Here is a 27,265-nt window from a genome sequence, read left to right as displayed (position 1 = left end):
TATATATCTAATGAATGAAATAAATGTGAGAAAGTCATTTCACATAGGTAATGCCTCATAATCCATCATGGAATTTGAACAAGGGAGAGACCTTAACAATATAATGAATGTGGAAGAGCTTTTCTCCAAAATTCATGTAAGTATTGTGACAAAACCTTTTGCTGGAAATCACATCCTATCCAACAGAGACTCATGTAAAGGAGAAAGCTTATAAATATTATTAGAGTCAGAAGTCAATGGTACATCAGAGAATTGACACAGGTGGTTTCTTAGGCGTATACTGATTGTGCAAAAACATTTTCTTTGTTTCAGGCTTGTATAGACACAGAATTCACAAAAGGTGATAGTCTTTGCATGCTGTAAATACAATAAAACCTTTAGCCAGAAATTAGACATCAACAGACTTCAGAGAATTCATAAGGAACAAAAGTCTATGCAATGAATTTGGAAAATGTATTTCTGTTATAAATCAGTCTTCAATTCCCATGAATAGACTCACAAATGAGAAAACATGCATGCATAGAAAAGTTTTGTACCATAAATTATCTCTAGATGGTAAACTAATATATCACACAAAAGAAAAATCATGAGTGTAATGGAATTGGGAAACCCTTTGCTATAAGGCAGATTTCCAGAAAGCTTAGCAAGATTACAGAAAAGTCTCTGAAAATGTAACATGTCTGAAAGATTTGTTGGCATCACAAACTGGAGGATAGCTCAAGTGCATGTGTTTTTGTGCCTGGCATCCAAATTGATATCTCTTTTTCTTTGATGAATTCCTTGTTTATTTATTTAGCAGATTTAGAGACAAAGGATTCCTGTCCATTGATTTACTACTATATGCCCACAATTGCCATGGTAAAGTATATGGCAAAAACTGAGTGCTGGGGGCTGTGAATCTGATTCATCACTGATAACATTGAAGACATTGGTTCCTGGTTCTTATGCTGCTATGCATGGAAATGTTTCTCTAATTTCATTTTCAAATAGTTCATTGTTAATATAAAGAAATGCTTCTAATTTTTAAAATTTCATTGAAATAATTTGTGATTAATGTGTCCTAGTCATGCATTATTACAGGGTGTAGTGCAATATTTGCACACATTTATGCAGTAAAAAGTGATCAAGCTAAGCAACTACAGTTTTATTAAGTTTTTAAAGAGTTATTTATTTGAAAGACAGAGTTACAGAGAGAAGTAGCAGCAGAGAGAGAGAGAGGTCTTCCTCTGCCGGTTCACTCCCCAGATGGCCACAATGGCCGGAGCTCTGCCAATCTGATTCCAGGAACCAGGAGCTTCTTCCAGATCTCCCACTTGGGTGCAGGGACCCAAGGACTTGGGCCATCTTCTACTGCTTTCCCAGGCCATAGCAGAGAGTTGGATCAGAAGAGGAGCAGCCAGGACTAGAACTGGTACCCACATGGGATGCTGGTGCTTCAGGCCAGGGTGTTAGCCCACTGTGCCACAATGCTGGCCCCCAAGCAACTACAGTTTCTAATTCTTCTCCATGATTTGAGACTACCAGCTCCTCTCCTTCAGTTCTTTACACAGAACCTAATATGGTTGAATGTAGTCATCTCATTATATTATGGAACACCAGAAGTTCTTTCTGCCTCTTTGATTTTTGATACCTATTATCCAATCCCCCTCTATCCCTAGCTGCTTCCCTTCTCAGCCTCTAGTAATCACAGTTCTGTGTTCAGATCCATTATTTTCTTTCACTTCCACATGCGACAAGGACCAGGTGACATTTGTGTTCCTGCTTCTGGCTTATTTCAATTAATTTAATAATATTTTGTTCTTTTTTTGTATCTAAAAGAGGTTGCCCTGTCCATTGTTTTTCACTGATGGACAGCTAGATTGGTTTCACATCCTGGCTGCAGTGAACTGTGTTATAGTGGCTGTGTTATGGGAAAATTGCTGTATCTTTGATATGCTCTCCTCCTTTCCTTCTAATAAAATTTCCTTATTCTATATAGCCAAGAGCAAGATAACTCTCACATGGTAGGTCAATTTTTATCTTAGTTTAATTTTTGTTATTTATTTGAAAGAGTTACAATAGAGGTAGAGACACAGAGAGGTCCTCCATTAGCTGGTTCGCTCTACAGATGACTACAAAGGCCAGAGTTATGCCATTCTGAAACCTGGAGACAGGAGCTTCCTCTGGGTCTCCCTCATGGGTGCATGGGCCCAAGGACTTGGGCCATCTTCTACTGCTATCCCAGGAGATAGCAGAGAGCTGGATTGGAAGAAGAGCAGCTGGAACTAGAACTGGCACCCAAATGGGATGCTGGCCCTTCAGGCCAGGGCTTTAACTCACTGCACAACAGCGCCAGCCCCAATTTTTATCCTTTTTAAGGAATGACCATACTGTTCTGCATAACATCTGTACTAACTTGTGTTTTCACCTACCATATATGGTGGTTTTCTTTTCCCATGTGCTCTCTAGCATTTGTTATTTTTTATCAGTTTGGCATAAAAATGATATAGTATTGTTCATGTTTTTGTGTATTTTGAAATCAGTTAATTTGTTTATTAAATCTTTATTATTTGAAAGGTGGATTTAGAGAGAGAGGGAAAGACATAGATAGCTTTCATCTGCTGGCTCACACCCCAGAGAGTTTCAACAGTTGAGCCTGGGGCATGCTGGAGTCAGGAGCTTCATCCAAGTCTCCCACATGAGTGGCAAGGACCTGAGTCCTTCGTCCATCTTCTGCTGGTTTCCCAGGTGTTTAGCAGTGAGCTAAATTGGAAGTGGAGATTCCTAAACTCAAAGTGGAACTCAGATGTTATGCTGGCCTCACAGATTGCAGCTTTCCCCACTTGGCCACAATGCCAGCCCCTCTATCAATTTAATTCCTCAAAAATAGCTCAGTAATGTTGGCATCTATCTCATTTTGTTTTTTCTCTGTTATTATTCAACTTATTGATGTCTTATTTTTGTTCACATTATTCCTCTCAATTGCTCTACCTGAGGTGAGTAGGGCTGCTGTGTTGCTTAAATGAAGTGTATGCTTTAGATTACTCATTTAATGAGTGCATGTCATTCACATAGCACTTCACTGAAGTTCTACTATGTCCCAAATCCTCTTCTAGGCACAGAATTTAGACCACTTTTCTCTTAGGCCCAGATCTTGCCTTTAACATACTACTTGGAATTTAGTAGCTCATGAAATCTGCAGACTGCATAAATGAATGAATATTTTGAGGGCTGTGCTTTTGTGGAGGAACTTCATAGGAGACCGAAGGAATAAAATAAATCAAAAGTATCCACAGTATATAGAATGTATACTATTTTACAAGTCACAGAGAAGAAGAAGAAGAAGGAAAGTAGTAAGACTAGAAAGTTTGTGGCAAGACTAACAGGCGCTGGTCAAGAACTTAATAAGCACATTAGGAAAGCAGTAAGGTTTCTTTTTTTTTTTTTGAGGAAAAGTTTTTATTTCTAGTGATGAAATTGGCTACAGAACATTATGAAAGTTTAAAAATACAAAGAGAAATTGTCTATAATTAATAGATTCAAAATTTGACAATCAGTGAATATCATTATTAGTCATTACCAACAACAGTTATTGATTTGAAAGGCAGAGTGACAGGAAGAGGGAACCACTGCTTCACTCCCCAGACACTTGCAATAGCCAAAGCTTGACCAAGCCAAAACCAGGAACTGGGAATTCATTCTGGATGTCCCATTTGGGTGCAGGGACCCAAGCACTTCTGCCATCCTCCGTCTCCTCCCAGGGTGCACACTAGCAGAAACTTGCCTCAAAGCAGAGAAGCTACCACTCAAGCCAGGCATTTGTATATGGGATGTGGGTGTGTGGTGGTGATAGCAAGCCCTCATGGATAAAAAAAAAAAAAAAAAAAAAAAAAAAAAAAAAAAAAAAAAAAAAACAAAGTTATTTCTATGCCAAGGAAATTACTCTGTAGTCTTTCTCTTATAAACTACGTATTGCTGAACCTAGATAATTTTTCCTTTATTTAACAATGACATGAAAATGTCAGTTGAGTTGGCTTTCCTGAAGACCTTGTTTCTTGAATATTAGTGGCTAGCTGAGATAAATTCTTTTCATCTCTTTCTCGCTTCGGCAGCACATGTGCTCGCTTCGGCAGCACATATACTAAAATTGGAATGATACAGAGAAGATTAGCATGCCCCTGCGCAGTAAGGTTTCTTTACCTCCCTGTAGGCTCTGCTCTCCAGAGGTGAACAGGGTCCTCTAAACCCACTTGCTGCACACACAAACACCTGAGTGTTGTATTCTCCCACAGGTGTTGGAGACTGATATGGTGTTCTGATTTATATTTACATAATGGCTAGTGACATCGGGCATATTCACATGTTTTGACCATGTACATTTCTTCTGAGAAATGTCTATTCAGATCCTTGCCTGTTTCTTCACTGTATTTTTTGGAGTTTTTCCAATTCATGTAAATGTTCTGGAAATCTGTAAACATTCAGAGTTTTAATTTTTCCTGCCATCTGTTCATTGTATCTACACTCTGATGTTTACTTTGTTGTGAAGAAGTATCTTAGTTGGATATACTCAAATGTCTCTGTTTTTATTTTTGTGACTATTGCTATTGGAATCTTACCCAAAAGCTATTGTGTGTTGACAATATTTAGAGTTTCCCTATGTTTACTTGGGTTTGGGTCTTATGATTACATTTTAATTCACTGTGAGTTCACTTTCACATAGTGTAAGAGATGTTGGAGTCTCTTTTCAGGCTTCTACATATGGATAATCAAGTTCCTCTGCACCACTTGTGAAAGAGATTCTTCTTTCTCCAGTTCATTTTAGTTCCTTTGTTAAATATGAGTTGCTGGTAGAAATTTGGGTTTATTTCTATGCTACCAAGTCTTTTCCATTGAACTATGTGTCTGTTATTATATCAGTGCTAACACTTCTTCTTTTTTTTTTTGCAGTATATTTATTTGAAAGGCAGAGTTACAGAGAGGTAGAGGCAGAGAGAGAGAGAGGTCTTCCATCCACTGGTTTACTCCCCAAATGGTCACAATGGCCGGAGCTCTGTTGATCTGAATCCAAGTGTCAGGAGCTTCTTCCAGGTCTCTATGCAGGTGCAGGGGCCCAAAGACTTTGGCCATTTTCTACTTTTTTCTCAGGCTATACCAGAGAGGGGTAAAAGAAGTGGAGCAGCTGGGAAACATACTGGCACCCATATGAGATGCCGGCACTGCAGACGGTGACTTTACCTGCTTTGTCATAGTGCTGACCCCTGTAATATGTCTTAAAATATGGTGTGATGTCTCCAGCTTTTTTTTGCTTTATAATATTGCTTTAGATGTTAAGCATCTCTCATGTTTCTATGTGAATTTTAGCATCATTTTTTCTAGCTCTGAGAACATCGTTGGTATGTTGATTGGGATTACATTGAATTTGCAAATTGCTTTTGGTAGTATGGATATTTTGGTATTATTCTTCCCATTCACAAACATAAGTTTTCTGTGAGACTTTCAAAAAGCCTTGACAAAAATTGGACTTTATTACACAAAAATTCATCACTTTTTGGGATCATTTAAATCCATAATTTTGCACTAATATTTGATAAATAATTAAAGACTTTGAGCATTTTAGTAGGAGAAATTAAAATATTTATCAATTTATTCAAATATTGTTTAGATGTGATATTCAAATATTGTTTAGAGCCATTGTCTATATTCCCTCTAAATTACGATCTTTTTGCTTTTTGCCTGTTAAACTTGTCCCTTGATTCAAGAACCCTTTTTAATGTAATGTAAACTGAAAATGTCATTTCATAAGCTAAAAAAAATGACAAAGAAGGAAAAAGAAGGGAGGGAGGTTGAGTATATAATTATGTTCTCCGAATTTTTTCTATAAAACATATTGAATCATTTAAAAGCTAATGAAAATTAAACTCAAAATTGGACCATTATGACCAATATTTAAAACAAGTGATTAAAAACTGTAGATGTCTTCAATTTTGATTATCATTCTTCTTTAGAATATCTGAAAGAAATCCGGCTTCTCACTTTAAAATATACCAGTGTGTTAGAATTCAGTATTAAATGACTTTGTTTAAAAGTTTTATTTAATCTATTGCTTTAAGTAGTAATACTATGGCCATTGTAAAACAAAATCCTTATCATTTTTCATAAAACAGAAAGGGCCTTTAAAACATCATCACTAAAAATATTAAGAGACCTAAAATATAACATTCTTAAAACCCAAGTGATACCATTCAAAATTTTCAAATATGCAGGGATAGTTCATGTCAAGTAACTAAATAATTGTTAAGTGTATATATGGAATAGCTTCTATAAATTCTTTTGGCAAGGGCTGGCACTGTGGCATAGTGGGTGAGGCTGCCACCTGCAGTGCTGGTATTCCATAGGGGCATCAGTTCAAGACCTGGCTGCTCCACTTCCTATCCAGCTCTCTGCTATGGCCTGGGAAACACTATAAAATGGTGCAAGTCCTTGGGCCCCTGCAACTGCATAGGAGACCAGGAAGAGGCTCCTGGCTCCTGCCTTCCAGTCAGCACAGCTCCAGCCATGGAGGCCAACTGTGGAGTGAACCAGTGAATGGAAGACCACTCTCTCTGCCTGTCCTTCTCTCTCTGTGTAATTCTGACTTTCAAATAATATAAATAAATCTTTAAAAATTCTTTTGGCAAATAGATGAAGCTACTTGTTATACATTTCAAATAAATAGCAAACATACTAGAAAAATATATTGAATAAAATTTAAGCAACTCATAGCTATACACAGAAATTTCTCACCATAACAACATAGCAACCACTAAATTTCCAAATTCAATTTTCCACAACTTAGAATCTTTAACTCCAGAAGGAGTACAAAATTGACAGAACAGTGGCCTATGTATCAGGATACCTAATGCTAATACAGAATTATCCCTGCCACAACTTACCTATGTGACCTTGAACAATTCACTTTACTTCTCTGGGCTTGGCATTTAGCATCCTCATGTGATAAAGGAGGCTTGGATAAGATCAGTTGTACTCTATCTTGAGACTTCAATGATCTCTCAGTTTCCAAACAGGCACCTTAAGGGAAAGTAAACCTTTAGATCAAAGCTTACATTTTTAAATATAAATATATTTTAAACTGTTTCTACAACTAGTACAAAACAACACATTCAAATGTGTACCATGCCACTTTTCAATATTTGGGAATAATTAATGCATCATTTTAGAGCATTGTCTTGAGGCCAGTGCTGTGGTGTAGCTAGTAAAGCCACTGCATGCAGTGGGGGCATCCCATATGGAGGCCGGTTCAAGTCCAGGCTGCTCCATTTTCCATTCAGCTGTCTGCTATAGCCTGGGAGAGCAGTAGGAAGTTGGCCCAAGTCCTTGGGCCCCTGAATCTGCATGGGAGACCCTGAAGAGGTCCTGGCTCCTGGTTTCAGATTGGCATATCTCTGACCTTTTAGGCCATCTGGGGAGTGAACCAGCAGATGGAGGACCTCTCTCTCTCTCTCTCTTCCTCTTGTTCACTATCTGTGTAACTCTGACTTCCAAATAAATAAATAAATAAATCTTTTAAAAAATCAAAAGAATATTGTCTGGCACACAGTGAACCACTAAGTACAAGATATTATTAGTAATATTAGATTGAAATATTGAAATAAACTAGGCAATAAGCCTTAAGATGCAAATTAATACCAAGAAATATAATCTCAAATTTCTGTGTTCAACAAGGTAGTCTCTTTTCACTACTAACTTTATACTAAATAAGATATTTTGATATTTTGTTAAGAGTAAATTTATCGGGGGCCAGCGCCGTGGCTCACTTGGTTAATTCTCCACCTGTGGTGCTGGTATCCCTTATGGGCAAAGTGTTCTAGTCCTGGTTGCTCCTCTTTCAGTCCAGCTTTCTGCTATGGCCCGGGAAGGCAGTAGAGGATGGCCCAAGTGCTTGGGCCCTGCACCCGGATGGGAGACCAGGAGAAAGCACCTGACTCCTGGCTTTGGATGGGCACAGCTCCAACTGTGGCAGCCATCTGGGGACTGAACCAATGGAAGGAAGACCTTTCTGATTTCTCACTGTATATAACTCTACCTGTCAAATAAAAAAAATTACTAGTTTTTCATAAAAACTGCAGTATTGAAAAAGTTCTAAAATCCCTCTAATTCTAAATGTCTGTGACTGCTAACTCATTAGCACATATTGCATTCTTTACATCTGGGTAATCATGACAATTCACTTTTAAATGATTAACAGATCTGCTGTTATATATAAATACATGCTTTTCCGAAAATCATACAATAAGCAGGCTACATACTTTACTTCAAGTAGAACTGCCATATCCAGTCCTACAATTGTAAATAAGACAGTTTCAATTGTTCAGCATTATCAATTATAAATTCCAATCGTGTAGCAATACTCATAAGAATTTAGGGGGCCGATGCTGTGGAGTAGCAAGTAGAGCTGTGGCTTGCAGTGCTGACATTCCAATTGGGTGCCAGTTCAAGTCCTGGCTACTCAAATTACTATCCATCTTTTTAGGCAAGTAAGACTTACTATCCAGCAGTAGAGGATGGCCCAGGCCCTTGGGCTCCTGCACCTGCATAGGAGACCCAAAAGAAGCTGCTGGCTCCTGGCTTTGGATTGGCAGAGCTCCAGCCATTGTGGCCAAATGGGGAGTGAACCAGCGGTTGGAAGACTGCTCTCTCTCTCTCTCTCTCCTTCTCTGTGTAACTCTGATTTTCAAGTAAAATAAATGAATCTTTTTTTAAAAAGGATGAAATAAAAAGGAAGATGAAGATTACAAAATTGTTTAATTTTTTTAATAAATATAAATTTCCAAAGTACAGCTTTTGGATTACAGTGGCTTCCCCTCCCCCAAAACATCCCTCCCACCCATAATCCTCCTATTTCCTGCTTCCTCTCCCATCCCAGAAGATTACAAAATTGTATGAAGGACATTTGTACAGTAAACAAATATACTGATTTCCAATGCAATATTTGAATACTTGAAGCAGGAAGGCTAAGTACTTCTTTGCCAAAATAACATGTTTTGTCCAGTGTAAAACCCATTTGCCATCCCAATACACAAAGGGATTTGGGGCAAGAAGGAAAAAAGAAGTCCACACATGCAGAAATTTTAAGCAAAACAAAATAGAGAATGTATTTAGTTTCATGTAAATCACATGAGAATTAATAGTATTCTACCAATTTGCAACAAATATTTTTAACTTTAATGAATGAATGAACTTTCAGTTACATAGCAGGAAACTTCTACCCTCTCCCATAAAACTGAAAGAGAAACTTTTTAAAAGTAAAAACTGATGAAAGAATTCTGCAATACATGTTAATGTTAAGTAGCCCAGCAGAGTTTATTTAGAAATACAAACACACACACAGAAAATAAATACATTAAAATCTTACTGAATAGTCCAGTAATAGTTCAGGATCCAATATGTGTGCAAAAGATTCTGGATTTCCCAGTCACTTTGTATAGGAAATGATGTGCTTTGCTATGTAGCATGTAACTTTAGATTCCTGAACACCTCCACTTTGCTTCTTACCCTGAGTCCCAGCAAATACAGGAACACAGCTGTTGAGTCATTTATTTTCTGGATTTGGGAATATCAAAGAATTAATGAGTATAGAAAGTTGTACAGCAAAGACCAAGAATATCCAAGGGAGGTCAGGAAAATCAATTGAACAAGTCAAAATACTATGACTGTATACTGAATGCTCTGTTTTTAATATGTCTTACTTACCTAAAAAGACATGAGGGCTATTGCTCTCTCTCTTAATACAACTAAGGAGAAGATATCACCAATGCTCAAGAAAAATGAATACACAGCAGAGCTAATACAAAATCCCCAAATTCCAAAATAGAAAAACTGGATATGCACTCCTTACACACACCCTGAAGTGGCAATGAAGTAGAACAAATCTAAAATTAGAAAAAAATCTTTTTTTAAAGATTTATTTATTTATTTGAAAGTCAGAGTTGCACAGAGAGAGGCAGAGAAGAGAGAGGGGTCTTCCATCCACTGGTTCTCTCCCCAGTTGGCTGCAATGGCCAGAGTTGTGCCAATCCAAAGCCAGGAGCAAGGAGCTTCTTCCAGGTCTCCCACATGGGTGCAGGGGCCCAGGACTTGGGCCATCTTCTACTGCTTTCCCAGGCTATAGCAGAGATCTGGATCCATATGAGCTGCCAGCACTGCAAGTGGTGGCTCTACCCACTATGCCACACCACTGGCCCCGAAAATTCTTGTCAAATTAAGAACATTTAACCTTTGTTTTAGAGTGCATTATTAAAATATCTAAACTGGGGGAATACATAATTTCTTTCTTTAGAAATCAGAAGAGAAAAAGAACACTTCAAGCCTACTGTGACACCACACAGAAGGAATGGAGAATCATGATCTCAATTAGCCTAGGGACAGAATAAAAGGGAGGGAAATAGGAACAACAGAATTAAGATGAATAAGCTTTGACAGCTGAGGGAATCTGAATGTAAAGAAAAGGCATGCAGTTAACTGAAACAATAGAGATAATTCTGAGAGGAAAAAACATTGTTAAGTCATATTAATGGGGCCAGAGCTGTGACTTAGTAAAGTAAAAAAAAAAAATCTAAAATTTGTTTTTAAATTATATAATTAAAAAAGATTAAAAAAAGATGTTCAATCTTAAGTCTCTACAGCATAAGATATACATCAATTTTCCCAGGTTCTATTTGCATTTATTAACAAAGTTTCATGGGTATAATCACTAAAGTGGCTCCAATAAGTCTTTTTATAAAAATTATTTTTTATTTTGACAGGCAGAGTGGACAGTGAGAGAGACAGAGAGAAAGGTCTTCCTTTTTCTGTTGGTTTACCCCCTAGTGACCGCTGCCGCCAGTGTGCTGCGGCTGGCACATGGCGCTGATCCAAAGCCAGGAGCCAAGTGCTTCCTCCTGGTCTCCCATGCAGGTACGGGGCCCAAGCACTTTGGCCATCCTCCATTGCACTCCTGGGCCATAGCAGAGAGCTGGACTGGAAGTGGAGCAACTGGGACAGAATCTGGCTCTCCCAGCAGGACTAGAACTTGGTGTGCCTGCACCGCAGGTGGAGGATTAGCTTATTGAGCCATGGAGCCTGCCTCCAATAAGTCTTAACCTGGGATGCAACTAAATTTAACAAGGATACTCAATAGGAATTTTAGAAGAATTCCAAAATATGTATCAGAATAAAAATAAATACTTTACTTGGTACATCTCATTTTAACTATACTATTGTCTAAATTTCCAAATGTCAGATGTACTAAAAAAATCCCCAAAGCAGCAGAGTTGGTCCGACATGATGAGGAATAAAATAAAGAAAATGAGAATTCGCAGATCCCAGATTAAAATAACCAAGAAGGCCCAATAAAAGAAAACTCAATGTCTTCATACACTAACATTTATTACCTCAGATTTATTTAACAAAAAGGTGATTATTCCAGCTACATCCCATTAGGTAGCCCAATTTTACCTGCTAAATCCATTTAAAAAAAGCACCTCATGATATATTACTAAAATCATATTGCTATATGCCATCCACCATGTCCACCGTACCTTATACCTAATGTTAACAGATCTGATGAAAATCAGTAGATAAATGATGTGTCTTAACCACGTGTGGGAAATGTCTTTTGTTCAACGTTTTTCCAAAAACCCCTCAGTCTCAGTTTGCCTTCACCTTGAAAAGACACTTCTGAGGTTTACTAATCAGTCCAGCTTCTTCGGGCCTCCCTCCAATGAAAGGGGCTAAAATCCATCAAAATAAACTCTAGGCACTGTCCTTGTGCTCCCAGTGACTTTTTCACTCTAGGGGCTCACAAACCTTCTAAATTCTTTAGATCACCTGTGATGTCCATTAGTTCTCAAAGACTATGATGCAAGTAATTTCCCCTCTTGGAACCTTGTTATTAACTGTGCTGTATGAGAAATGAAGTCTCCTACACACCTTGTGCTTACGATTCTCCAAACCATGTTGCCTGCTAGGACTTTGGCCATGAATATAGGACAGCAATACCTGAACATGATTACTGAGATCTCCTTAATAAAGGATAGACTGGGGCCAGCACTGTGGTGCAGTGGTGTAATCCTTTACCTGCAATGCTGGCACCCCATATGAGCACCAGTTCTAGTCCCCATTTCTCCTTTTCCCATCCAGCTCTCTGCAATAGCCTGGGAAAGCAGTAGAAGCTGTTCCAAGTGCTTTGGTCCCTGCCAAAATATGGGAGACCTGGAAGCTCCTAGCTCAGATTGGCCCAGCTGCAGACATTGCAGTCATTAGGGGAGTAAATGAGCATATGGAAGACCTTTCTGTGTCTCTTCTTCTCACTCTCTGTAAGTAAACCTGTCAACTACATAAATAAATTCCTTATATATATATTTACATTTATTTATATATTTATGTATATAAATATATTCATATATAAAATATATTATAATTTATCATACAATATATTATATAATATATAATTATAAACAGATAATATTATATAATTTATTATATGTATTTTATATATATATATATATATATATATTATTGAGATGACTTCAATAGCCAGAGTGTGGCCAGGTTGAAACCAGGAGCTTTTCCTCTGATGTGTGTCCCAGGAACCCAGGTACTTGGAGCATCTTTCACTGCTTTTTCAATCCATTGGTAAGGAGCTGGATCAGAAATAATTATTTATATATAAATAACAAATTCATATATAATAATTATATACAATTATATATTTATAATAATTATATGCAATTCTATATTATGTATAGAAATATATAGTATAATATATAATATATATTATAATATATAAATATATATATGATGGACCAAAATATGGTATTCTCCATTTGGCAGAAGGGACAGGCTCCAATATCTACTGTCTATGTCAGTATGTCAGCACAATGTAGGAGGTAACCCCTCTACCAAATAAGAAAAGCTATTTCAGTTCAGCTGGACATCATTCTGCTGACTGTTGACCTTATTACTGTTAGTCTGGATGCTTTCATTGGTTGCAATCCAGAGACCCAATTTTCCCATAGATATAAACATCAGCAAACATGAAAATTTGGTAAGAAAAGCTTAAACTGAGAGTTATGATTAATAACTATTTTTTTTTAATTTTTATTTAATGCATATAAATTTCCAAAGTACGACTTATGGATTACAATGGCTTCCCCCCCATACCGTCCCTCCCACCCACAACCCTCCCCTTTCCCACTCCCTCTCCCCTTCCATTCACATCAAGATTCATTTTTGATTATCTTAATATACAGAAGATCAGCTTAGTATACATCAAGTATGGATTTCAACAGTTTGCTCCCACACAGAAACATAAAGTGAAAAATAATAGATGATTTTTTTTTTAAAATGATGATGAAATCAGAGCAGACGTATTGTCATGTTTAATCCCAGTGAGAGTCAAGTTGGGAATTGATAATTTCTTTTTTTTTTTTTAACAGAGGATCAGTTTAGTATGCATTAAGTAAGGATTTCAACAGTTTGCACCCCCATAGAAACACAAAGTGAAATATATTGTTTGAGTACTCGTTATAGCATTAAATCTCAATGTACAGCACATTAAGGATAGAGATCCTACATGAGGAGTAAGTGCACAGTGACTCCTGTTGTTGACTTTACCAATTGACACTCCTGTCTATGGCATCAGTAATCTCCCTATGCTCCAGTCATGAGTTTCCAAGGCTATGGAAGCCCTCTGAGTTCTCCGACTCTTATCTTGTTTAGACAAGGTCGTAGATAACCCCACGGTTCGACCCAGCCATCCCACTCCTTGGAATTTACCCAAAGGAATTTAAATTGGCAAACAAAAAAGAGGTCTGCACCCTAATGTTTATTGCAGCACAATTCACAATCGCTAAGACCTGGAACCAACCTAAATGCCCATCAACGATAGACTGGATAAAGAAATTATGGGATATGTACTCTTTAGAATACTATACCGCAGTAAGAAACAACGAAATCCAGTCATTTGCAACAAAATGGAGGAATCTGGAACACATCATGCTGAGTGAAATAAGCCAGTCCCAAAGGGACAAATACCATATGTTCTCCCTGATCAGTGACGACTGACTGAACACCAAGAGGGAAACCTGTTGGAGTGAGGTGGACACTATGGGAAACGGTGGCTTGATCAGCATAGCCCTGACTGTTAATGAACAACTTAATACATTATCCCTCTTAGTAGTTTTTTTTTTTTATCTGTTCTACTTAATATGACTGGTTTAGATCTGTAATTGATGCACAGTTATTCTTAAGTGTTGAAAATTAACTGAAATGTGATCCCTGTTGAACATGGTGGTGGGAATGGGAGAGGGAAGAGATGTATAATTTGGGACATGCTCAGGCTGACTTGCCCCAAGTGGTGGAGTTGGAAGCATACCAGGGGATTCCAATTCAATCCCATTGAGGTGGCATGTACCAATGCCATCTCACTGTTCCAGGTGATCAGTTTCAGTTCACAGTTGGTCATGGTGGAGGGACTGGGAGTCAAAGGGAGCACGTAGACAAGTCTAGTACCTGCTAACGCTAACCGATGGAGTAAATAAAGGGGAGAGTGATCCAACATGGGAAGTGAGATACTCAGCAGACTCATAGAATGGCAGATGTCCTAAATAGCACTCTGGCCTCAGAATCAGCCCTAAAGGCATTCGGAGCTGGCTGAAAAGCTCATGAGAGTATTTCAGGCATGGAAAGCCAAGACACTCTGGCAAAAGATCTCTGCGAGTGAGATCCCAGTGGACAGAACAGGTCATCAAAGAAGGAGGTACCTTTCTCTGAAGGGAGGAGAGAACCTCCACTTTGACTATGACCTTGTCTAAACAAGATTAATAACTATTTTAACAAAATTTCTCAGAACCCATCTAATCCAAACCTTGGACAATTGGAAGACATTGTACTTGGCCCACCCATAATCAAAATGGATTCTAAATCCTTCAACTGCAAGGAGAGTATCATAGACATTAATGCTCCAAACGGATCCAGTTCTCTGCTAATGTGTCTGGAAAAGCAGCACAGGGTGACTCAAATATTGGGGCTCCTGCACCCTTGTGAGAGACCTGGAAGAAGCCCCTGGCTCCTGATATCAGTCTGGCCTAGCCGCAGTCATTGCAGCCATTTGAGGAGTGAACAAACCAGGAGGAAGATCAATCTCTCCCATTCTCTCCATCTAGTGCTGCCTTTCAAATTCATAAAAGGATCTTTAAGAAAATAGATCACTTCAATAAATTTGCCATTGCTCAGTCATGATGACTTTTACTACCTTCAGTTCTTTTTCAAAAGATTTATTTATTGGAAAGGCAGATAGAGGAGCTGGTGGTTGTGGTGCAGTGGACAAAGCTGCTATCTGTTACATTGGCATCCTGTATGTGCACCAGTTTAAGTACCAGCTATTCCATTTCTGATCCAGCTCCTTACCAATGGACTGAAAAAGCAGGGAAAGATGGCCCAAGTGCCTGGGATGCTGCCACGCACATTGCAGGAAAAGCTCCTTGCTGCCATGCACATCGGAGGGAAAGCTCCTGGCTTCAACCTGGCCACACTCTGGCTATTAAAGTCATCTCAAAAATGAATTAGGTGGTGGAAGATTTCTGTCTCTCCCTCTCTCTGTAACTCTTTCAAGTAAGTAATTAAATATTTTAATATGATAAAAAAGGCAGAGACACACAGAGACAAAGAGAGAAGGAAGGAGAAGCAGAGAGATCTCCCATCTGCTGGTTCACTTTCTATATGGCTACCACTGTGCAAGACCAGGTTCTCAAGTCCCCATTGAGGTTACAGTTCTCCAATTTGACGACAGGAATGAAAGAATTTGAGCTATTATACATTGCTTCCCAGGGATATTAACATGAAGCTGATTTGGAAGTGTAGTACCCAAAACTCAGATTAGCACTGCAATATAGGATGTGGGCATCTGTTGTGACTGCTAACAAATTTGGAAATCCTAGAGTAAAAATCAACAGATTCCTGGACATACACAATATACCAAAATTGAGTCATGAAGACACATAGAAAAGCTAAACAAATCAAAAACCAAGACAGAGATTGGATGAGTAATAAAGACCCTCCCAACAAGCAAAAGTCCAGGATCAGACAGCCTCACTATTGAATTCTACAGGACTTTTAAAGAACTAATGCTTCTCAAACTATTCAACACAATTGAAAGAGAGACAATCCTCTCAAACTCCTTCTATTAATCCTGCATCACCTTAATTCTTCAACTAGAAAAAGATACAGTGGAGAGAGAGTACTATAGAAAAATATCCCTGATGGGGGCCAGTGCCATAGCACACTGGGTTGATCCTCCACCCGTGGAGACGGCATCCCATATGGGTGCCAGTTCTGGTCCCGGTTGCTGCTATTCCAGTCCAGCTTTCTGCACTGGACTGGGAGGGCAGTGGAGGATGGCCCAAGTGCCTGGGTCCCTGCACCCGCATGGGTGACCAGGGAGATGCTCCTGACTCTGGCTTCCGATTGGACCAGCACTACCTGTTGGGCCATATGGAGCATAAACAAGCAGATAAAATACTTCTGTCTCTCTGCCTCTGCCTCTCCATCTCTGTAACTCAATCTTTCAAATAAATAATTCTTTTGAAAAGGTCAACAAACAATAAAGGCTGGTGGAGAGGGAGAGAAAAAGGTACCCTAATCCACTGTTGGTGGGAATGAAGCTAGTGCAACCATTATGGAAGGCAGTATCAAAGTTCCTCAGAAATCTGAAAACAAACATACCATGTGATCCTGCCATCTGACTACTGGGAATTTATCCGCATGAAATGAAATAGAATATGCACAGGCATGAGTTATCTGTACCCTCATGTTTATTACAGCTCAATTCACAATAGCTAACATGGAATCAACCCAGATGTCCATCAACTGGTGACTGGAACAAAAATATGAGCTATATATACAGTGTAAAATACTATTCAACCATAATTGAGAATGAAATCCCATCTTCTGTAACTAAATGGATGAACTGGAAACAAGTATGCTTCATGAAAGAAGCCAGTCCCCAAAAGACAAATACCATATGTTTTCTCTGACTGGTGGTAATTAATATATAGACAACAAAAAGCAGCATATGAGTTAAATTGACATTTTGAGATTTGAGTATTGTTCATAGCACTTTTCTGTACTCTTTGATAGAGTACACAACATATACTCATTGATATTTCTGCTACTACTTGCTGAATTCTTTATTTTGTAGAGGGTTAAAGCTTGTGATTCTAAAATAAAATCAAAGCATGCAGCTGTCAAAATTAAAAGAAAATAAAACAAGAAGGAGGGAGTTGGAAATATGAGAACAAGGGAAGATAGGATAGGATGTTATCAGTTTGCTCTTCAATCTGTATATATAAATTACATGAAATTTGTTCACTTAATATGCATTTAAAAATATAAACTTAACACTGGAAGAAAAAGACCTGAGATCAGTGTTTTCTGGATTACCACTAATAAAATTTAGTCTTCATTTATGTCTGACCATATTTAATTTCTTATTTATTTATTTTATAAGAAAATTAACATCACCATTCCTAACAAGTCCATCCTGCTTCATGCATATCTATCAGTTCCCACTATGCTAATAATTTCTCATGAACTTAAATCCATATCATCTTAAAAAGATGCAATGTGGGGCTGGCGCTGTGGCATAGCAGATAAAGTTGTTGCCTGCAGTGTCGGCAAGCCATATGGGTGCCAGTTCAAGTCGCGGCTGCTCCACTTCTGAACCAGCTCTCTGCTATGTCCTGGGAAAGCATTAGAAGGTGGCCCAAGTCCTTGGGGCCTTGCACACATGTGAAAGACCCTGAAGAAGCTCCTGGCTTCAGATTGACACAGACCAGTCATTGCGGCCAACTGGGAGTAAACCAGCCGATGGAAGACCTCTCTGTCTCTGTCTGTCTGTCTCTCTCTCTCTACCTCTTCTCTATTTGTGCAACTCTTTCAAATAAATAAATTAATATTTAAGAAAAAAGCCTGATTCATGTTATTATTTATGTGTTTTAGAGGCTTTGCAGATGTTGATTACATGTGCCATGAAAACCCATTAAAATGCAAATCCTATAAGAGGCAACTCCATGTGCACTAAACTGGTAAAATCCAGTGCATGTGTTGAGAAAAACACACTAGCAATACATTTCAAAAAGCTGTGAAATATTATAAGTGGCTGTCAAAAGCTAAAAATCTGACAATGACTCATTATGTCATTTATTTATATATAATGCTGAGAAAATCAGAAGTATTTGTTAAAACTTCTGCTAAAATGCACTAGATTTATAATTTTTAAATGCATCTTTCCTAGATGTAATGCAGTCCTGTACTACTTTAGAGTATCAGAAATTTAAAATGTTGGACCGGTGCTGTGGTGGAGCAGGTTAACACCCTGGTCTGAAGCGCCAGCATCCCATATGGGGGCCGGTTCAATACTCAGCTGCTCCACTTCTGATCCTGCTCTCTGCTATGGCCTGGCAAAGTAGTAGAAGATGGCCCAAGTCTTTGGGCCCCTGTACCCATCTGGGAGACCGGGAACTAGCACCTGGCTCCTGGCTTCAGATCAGCACAGCTCTGGAAGTTGCAATCAATTAGGGAGTGAACACCAGATGGAAGACCTCTCTCTTTCTCTCTGTCTCTCCTCTCTGTCTGTAACTCGACTTGTACATAAATAAATAAATCTTTAAAACAATTAAGAAATTTAACATGTGAAAGGTTTTTAAAACATGTATTTCTTTATTGTGAGGCAGAGTTACAGATATAGAGAGGAAGAGAAAGAGAGGTCTTCTATCAACTGGTTCACCCCTAAATGGCCAGAATGGCTGGAGCTGGGCCGATCTGAAGCCAGGTGCCAGAAGCCAGGAGTCAGCAGCTTCCTCCAGGTCTCTCACATGGGTGCAGGGGCCCAAGAACTCAGGGCATATTGCACTGCTTTCCTAGGCCATTAGTAAAGAGCTGGATTGGAAGTGCAGGAGCAGGGACTCAAACTGGTGCCCATGTGGGATGCTGGTGCTGCAGGTGGATGCTTAATCTACTATGCCACAGAGTGGGCCCAGTGAATGGTTTTAGGAAGACATCTTTCATGTAGACTAGGCTGCAATATTGCAAGGTAAGGTTTAGCTTTTATTCCCACACATCAGTATTCATCTTTTAGCAACTATAAATACTGAATATCATACATATAGACATAAATATAGGTAACTGCAGATTTTGTTGTCATTCTTTCTAATTCTCTTTTTAATGTCTGCTAATAGGCCATCTTATGGATTATTATATTGATGTTACCCATACACAAGCATCAGGCATTTCCACTGTTGAATGTGTTTATGAGTACAGGTAGATTTGTGTGTACATGAATGCACATTTGATGGAGATAGCACTGACAGTAATACTGTGAGAAATCCTAACGCTGATTCCAAACTTTCTGTCCTCCGCAGAGATGGCTGTCATTGAAGTAGACCACAGGGCCCCTTTTGCTGTTATGGACTGAAATGTGCCTCCCTAAAACTCTAACACGGAAGTGCTAACCAGCAACATGACTCTACCTGAAGAAAGTGCTTTTAAGCAGATCAAATGGTAGATGTGTCTGTCACATCGGAGAAAGGCTTCTGGAAAAATCGAGCCTATTTAAGCACCTTGATCTGATATTTTCAAGCTCTACAACTCTGAGAAGTAAAATTCCATGATTTAAATCATATTCTCTGTGGTATTTTCTTAGCAAATTAATATATCCTCATTTCTGCCAGCATTTTCTATTGTCATCCAGAAGGTCCTAGTGATTAGCAGAGAAATATAGAAACTAAAAACTGTGATTTTAGATTATCAAGTATCTACTAACACAAAAAGATCCCAGAAGCCACCTACTACCATCGTCCAGGACCCAGAAAAAAAACAGGAAGGAGTCAAGTTGCAGGGCAGTAGAAAAAAGTGAATAATGAAAGATCACAGCAGAAGTAAATAAGGAAGTGTTTGGTGCTGTGGTGTAGTGGATTAAAGCCTTGACCTGCTGTGCATGCATCCCATATGTTGCTGCTAGGAGACCAGGTGCTCCACTTCCAATCCAGCTCCCTACTAATGCACCTGGGAAATTGGTGGAAGATGGACCGTGTTCTACGGTGCTGGCACCCACATGAGAGACTTGGAAGAAGCATCTGGCCTTTCCAATAAATAAATAAATCTTAAAAATATAGAAACAGTGTTAGCACTGTTGGAAAACAGACTCATAGTTCAGTGTAAAAGTATAGGCAGCTGAAATAAACCGACTTTTCTACAGGCAACTCCTATTTAACAAAGGAAAGAAAACAAACAGGAGAAAGAAGAACCCCTTTAGCATATGGTTTAAAGGAAAGTGATTATCCATATGTAGAAGCCTGAAAATATACCCAAAACCTCATACACTATGTAAAAGCAACTCAAGGTGAATTAAAAGTCTAAATATAAAACCAGAAACTAAGTAAACATATGAGAAACTATAAAACATAAGCATAGATAACAGTTTTAGGTAAGATTCCAAAAGCACAAGTAACAAAAATAAAATATAGAAATTTGAGCATATCATATTAAGATACATCTTCACAACAAAGTAATCAACAGAGTGAACATACAATGGACAGAATGGCAGGAAACATTGAAAACTCTGATTATGACAAAAGATTGATAGCCATAACATACATATATAGAACTGGGAAAATCTCCAAATAAGAAGCAAAATGTACAGCTAAGAAATGGGCAAGGATCAAAACAGATGTTTCTCAGAAGAAGAAATCTCAATGGTCAAGACATAGATGAACATGCCCAATATCACTAGCCATTAGGGAAATGTAAATCAAAACCAATAGCAGACTCCATCTGTGGGAGAAGACAATGCTTGGGTTTTCATTTGTGCAACAAGTGGGTTTAGAGGACCCTGTTCACCATAAGAGGGCAGAGTCTACATGGAAGTAAGGAAACCTTAATGTTTTCCTAATGGGCTTGTTAAATTCTTGACCAGTGCCTATTACCTTTGCCGCAAACTTTCCAGTCTCACTACTTTCCTGCTTCTTCCTCTTCGCTGTGGCTTGCAAAAACAGTGTACCTTCTATATACGGAGGATACTTTTGTTTTGTTTTATTCCTCCTATCTCATGATGTTCCTCTAAGAAATCACAACCCTCCAAGTATTCATTAATTTATGCAGTCTGCAGTTTTCATGGGCTACTACATGGCAAAGTACTAGGTTAAAGGAAAGGTATAGGTCAGGAACTGAGCAAAGTTCACAATGATGAAGCCATTGGGGAAATGAACCTGATGGAAGACCTCTCTCTCTCTCTCTCTCTCTCTCTCTCTGCCTCTCCTTCTCTCTCTGTGTAACTCTGATTTTCAAATAAATAAATAAATCTTTAAAAACTAACAAAATATACTAAAAACCTGGTGGCAACACCTTTCTATCAGAACATGTGAAGCACTCAAACACAGTTTGTCCCAGAAAGTCAACCATAGGGCATATCTTCTACTGCACTTGTGGACATCTCTGAGGGGGGTAAGGGGCACTTATTTCTTCCCCTCTTCTTTCTTAGCACTCTCACAGTTATAACTTCTATCGATGCTTCCAAAGACCAGTCTCTATGAAATTGTAGAACTAATATCCTCCCATGTCAAAAGTGTCATGGGTTTAAACACAGAACCCAAAATAAGATAAGTAACTGGCCTTCTTAATTACACAGTGTGGAATGTAAGATTCTCAGTGGAGCACTGGGTAATATAAAGTGCTGGGCAGAGAAAAACTGTTACTTATCTGTATTTATGATGCTGTAATTCTCCTCTTTATGCAAACTCAGATTAAAAGAGCTCCCATTAGTGGGCAGCACTGTTGCATAGTGGGTAAAGCTACTGCTGCCTTGTCAGCATCCTATATGGGTGCCGGTTGGGATCCTGGCTGCTGCACTTCCCATCCAGCTCTCTGCTGTGGACTGGGAAAACAGTAGAAGTTGGCCCAAACCCCTCATCTCCTGCACCCACCTATGAGACCTGGACAAAGTTCTGCCTTTCAAATAAATAAATAATTCTTTAAAAAAACAGCTTCATCTCAGAAGGAGCTCCTGGCTACTGGCTCCAAATTGGCATACCTCCAGCTATTGCTGCCAATTGGGGAATGAACCATCGGATGGAAGACCTCTCTCTCTTTCTCTCTCTCTCTCTCTCCTCTCTGTGTAACTCTTTCAAATGAATAAATAAATCTTTAAAAAAGTAGCTCCAGTTATTGACAACACAGTAGACTTGCATTAATTTTGGTTCCCTTCTCACTTTGCAAAGGGATCAGTGGCAGGTCAAAACAGTTGACAGCCTTGCTAACAGGAGAAGAGATAGCTGAAGACAGAAAATGAAAAGCAGCCAAATACATCATCAAAGAAAGAGAAGTGGACCCCATCCAACACAAACCTTTAAAAGTGGATGCTCACAATTAATGAGTGAAACAGCTGCCCACTGAAATCTTGTCTAGGGAGGGAAGATGTCCTAAGTTCTGCTTTTGTAAACTCCAGTCATAAATCTGTCCTAATAAATCTGTCCCTGGCATCTCTTTTACAAACATACTGGACCCACTGACCATTGGAAATGTGGTTCTAATCATGTAGGCTGCCATTTAAACCCACCAATGCTGTAACAGCTAAGAAACTTGAATTTGATGCTCAATTCTCAGGAAATCATTCCAGCTGAGCCTAGGGCCATTAATAGAAACTCCTTGGATCCTCCACTGTCTCTGTGCCTGTTTGAAAGAAGGGAGATTTCCCACCCCATGTTTCTGGAACAGCTTCAAATTCCACATTGGAAAAATTTGATAATTAATACTTGAGAGGGATCAACACACAAAGCAGCTATTCACGCTTCACACTGCTCCCCACCAGGAAGATGAGGTGCAGGATGAGAGCAGTGGGGCAGATCCTAGACAGATCCTCCTGCCCACCCCTCTGCTGCCCCAGGCTCCCTCCTGAGGGCCATCCAGCCCCACCCTGCAGGAACCAGCCCAGGAAACATCAAGAGACCAGGCCAGACTGCATTCTGAGACCACCCACAGTGGGAACCCGGCTTATTTAACTGTGGAGATCAGGAGTCTTTCTGCCTTCCTTCCCTGTGAGTGCAGGTTCCCAGAACACTGCCCCCTCTCTCCTGTAACCACTAAATAAAGCACATTAGGGACAGTTTAGGTGAGGTACTGCAGGAGAGAGTCCGGGCACTTTGAGCCTGGGAAATAGAGGTGGGAGACAGAGCAGCCCGGGTCCCAGCCCTGACCTCGGGAGAAGCTGCCAGGATCGCTGGCACACTTCTCCCACATGTGTCTCCGCCCCTTCCTGCATGCCAAACCTGCAGCAGAAAGTCCCTGGAGCAGGTACCCTTTCTTCCAGATACACGGGGAGTGAAATTGGGAGTGTGGAGAAGAGAGTCCCTGGCATGTGGGACCCACAGTTGGTGGATGAAGAGGGAAGAAGCAGCAGGAGGCAGGCTCAGGGTGAGCACTCGGAAACTGCCTGGGATCGCACGTGCAGAGCAGGAGTTGCAGTAAATGCCAGAGAAGGAGCAGCATAGCCCCCAGGGTTGACACTGATCAAGGAATGAACTCCCCTGGTCCAACTCTGAGCCCCAGGGACTGGCAGTGGGAGGTGCATGCCCACAGGTATTTGGAAAGCAGAATACCTCGGAGCTACTGGGAACTCTGGGAAATGGAGTCCAGGCTGCAGCATCCCTAGAGACACCAGCTGTTCCTCCGAAAAGCTGCAGTCAGGGGTGGGTGCCCACAACCAGAGGGCATTTGCTTTTGTTAAGTCCCTCCTTCCTTTCCTTCCCACACCAAAATCTCAGGGATCAGTTGCTGTTCCTTTCCTGCATCAAATCTGAAAGAGTGACACTCACTTCTGCTAACTGACCCCAAATCCTGGCTCCCTCATAACCTCTGTCTCTTCCAGAAAAATCTTATTTACTACTTTGGCCCTAGAAATCATAAATGACTATGATAGAATGTAACTTTTAACAGAGGTGTAGAAGGCATGGTTTAATATCCAGTTTTGAGAATACAATTTTCATTTGTGTTTTATTGATGTTTATACTTCTTTTAAGATTCATTTTTTTATTTAGAAGTCAGAGTAACAGAGAAGGAGAGGCACAGAGAGAGAGAGAGAGAGAGAGAGAGAGGTGTTTTCCATCTCCTGCTTCACTCCTCAATTGGCAGCAGCAGCACAGCGCTGACACCTTATAGTTCTTTACAAATCATTTTACACTGTCTTTTTATTCATCTAGTAAAGAGACAGAAGAATGGACACAGAGCTAACTCTGTCCAAAATCTTGCTTGTATTGCATCAGAATACAAAATTTGGGAAGGAAGAAGGCAAAACTGACTCAGACCCAGAAAACATGTAGGAAACTGCCACTCAAGAAACCAAAAGTCAGCTGAGGCACCCAAAACAAGGACAGCAAGCCAGAATTGGAGCAAGCCAACAGCTGTGCCCTGATTGAAAAAGACCATTCCTCTTGTGCCCTGAACTCAATATTGCCGGCTCAAAACAAAAGCTCACATCAGAAAATTCATTACAAACCATGATACATAAGAAAAAAGAGAAAAAAGCCAAAAAAATGCAAAAATCCATAAAGATATTGGGCTTGATTTAGTCGCAGGGAAACCGGCCGTTCCCGGATTCATTCACCCCTCCAGCTGACTGCTTGTGGAATTCTGACTGAATTAACCTGAAAATCACAGTGAAACTCAGTTTGGAGGCAATTAATATCTGTCACCTCAGCCAAAGTGTTCCATTTGATTTTCCAAAACACAAAAACTCACCTTGGTCATGTTGCCTGTAAATTTCTAAGCTTCAAACACCTATTAGTTGTCTTTTTTAATTCATAATGGCTACTCTGTCCAAACTCTTGTTTGTATGGTGTCAGAATACAAAATTTAGGAAGGAAGAAGGCAAAACCAACTCAGACCCAGAAAACATTTAGGAAATTGCCGCTCAAGAAACCAAAAGTCAGCTGAGGCACCCAAAACAATGACAGCAAGCCAGAATTGGAGCAAGCCAACAGCTGTGCCCTGTTTGAAAAAGACCATTCCTCTGTTACCCTGAACTCCATATTGCCGCCTCAAAACCAAAGCTCATATCAGAAAATTCATTACAAACCATGATAAATAAGGGAAATGTGGAAAAAACAAAGAAATGCAAGAGTCCTTTGTAATATTGGACTGGATTTAGACACAAGGAAACTGGCTGTTTCCAGATTCGTCCCCCTTCCACAGACTGACTTTGGAATCTGATTGAATTCATCTCAAAATCGCACTCACACTCAATTTGGAGGGTATTAGTATCTGTCCCCTCAGCAGAAGGGTTCCATATCATTTTCCAAAACACAGAAACTCATCTTGGTCGTGTTGCCTGTAGATTTCTAATCCAAAAAGGACAATGCGCTGTGTTTTTATTTTTCTTTCATAATGTCTACTCTGTCCAAAATCTTGCTTCTATTGCATCAGAATACAAAATTTGGGAATAAGAAGGCAAAACCGACTCAGACCCAGAAAATATGTAGGAAATTGCCACTCAAGAAACCACAAATCGGCTGAGGCACCCAAAACAATGACAGGAAGCCAGAATTGGAGCAAGCCAACAGCTGTGCCCTGTTTGAAAAAGACCATTCCTCTTGTGCCCTGAACTCAATATTGCCACCTCAAAACCAAAGCTCACATCACAAAATTCATTACAAACCATGATAAAAAAGGGAAATGTGAAAAAGCCAAAGAAATGCAAGAGTCCTTTGTGATATTTGGCTGGATTTAGACACAAGGAAACTGGCTGGTTCCAGATTCATTGCCCCCTTCCACAGACTGACTTTGGAATTCTGAGTGAATTGACCACAAAATCGCACTCACACTCAATTTTTAGGGAGTTAGAATCTGTCCCCTCAGGAAAAGGGTTCCATGTCATTTCCCAAACACAGAAACTCGTATTGGTCGTGCTGCCTGTAGATTTCTACTCCCGAAAGGGCAATTTTCTGTGTTTTTTTTTTTCTTTCCTAATGGCCGAGGCACCCAAAACAAGGACAGCAAGCCAGAATTGGAGCAAGCCAACAGCTGTGCCCTGATTGAAAAAGACCATTCCTCTCGTGCCCTGAACTCAATTTGCCAGCCTCAAAACCAAAGCTCACATCAGAAAATTCATTACAAACCATGATAAATAAGAAAAAGGAGAAAAAAGCCAAAGAAATGCAAGAATCCATAATGATATCGGAGTTGATATAGTCGCAAGGAAACCGGCTGTTCCCGGATTCATCCACTGCTCCAGCTGACTGCCTGTGGAATTCTGACTGAATTAACCTGAAAATCCCAGGGAAACTCAGTTTGGAGGCAATTAATATCTTTCACCTCAGCCAAACTGTTTCATTTTATTTTGCAAAACACAAAAACTCACCTCGGTCGTGTTACCTGTAGAATATAATCTTCAAACGCCTATTTGTAGTGTTATTTTTATTTCATAATGGCTACACTTTCCAAACTCTTGTTTGTATTGCGTCAGAATACAACATTTGGGAAGGAAGAAGGCAAAACAAACTCAGACCCAGAAAACATTTACGAAATTGCCGCTCAAGAAACCACAAATCGGCTGAGGCACTCAAAACTACGACAGCAAGCCAGAATTTGAGCAAGCCAACAGCTGTGCCCTGATTGAAAAAGAACCTTCCTCTTGTGCCCTGAACTCAATATACCAGCCTCAAAACCAAAGCTTACAACAGAAAATTCATTACAAACCATGATAAATAAGAAAAAGGAGAAAAAACCAAAAAAAATGCAAGAATCCATAATGATATTGTTCTTGATTAAGTTGCAAGGAAACCAGCTGTTCCCGGGTTCATCCACCCCTCCAGCTGACTGCCTGTGGAATTCTGACTGAATTAACCTGAAAATCGCAGTGAACCTCAGTTTGGAAGCAATTAATATCTGTCACTTCAGCCAACGTGTTCCATTTGATTTTCCAAAACACAAAACCTCACTTTGGTCGTGTTACCTGTAGATTTCTAAGGTTCAAACGCCTATCTGTTGTCTTTTTTAATTCATAATGGCTACTCTGTCCAAACTCTTGTTTGTATTGCGTCAGAATACAACATTTGGGAAGGAAGAAGGAAACACCAACTCAGACCAAGAAAACATTTAGGAAATTGCCGCTCAAGAAATACAAATCGGCTGAGGCACCCAAAACAATGACAGCAAGCCAGAATTGGAGCAAGCCAACAGCTGTGCCCTGATTGAAAAAGAC

At 39.6% G+C, this 27,265-nt stretch overlaps 1 pseudogene; it reads left to right on the top strand.

Moving 5' to 3' along the window:
* Positions 1 to 4,096: 4,096 nt before the first annotated feature.
* On the top strand, positions 4,097 to 4,164 carry LOC138848195 (U6 spliceosomal RNA; annotated as a pseudogene).
* The last annotated feature ends 23,101 nt before the right edge of the window (positions 4,165 to 27,265 follow it).

Source organism: Oryctolagus cuniculus, unplaced genomic scaffold (assembly GCF_964237555.1).
Source record: "Oryctolagus cuniculus unplaced genomic scaffold, mOryCun1.1 SCAFFOLD_94, whole genome shotgun sequence".
In the NCBI taxonomy this organism is placed as follows: Eukaryota; Metazoa; Chordata; class Mammalia; order Lagomorpha; family Leporidae; genus Oryctolagus; species Oryctolagus cuniculus.
This window is presented reverse-complemented; position numbering and strand designations above follow the sequence as displayed.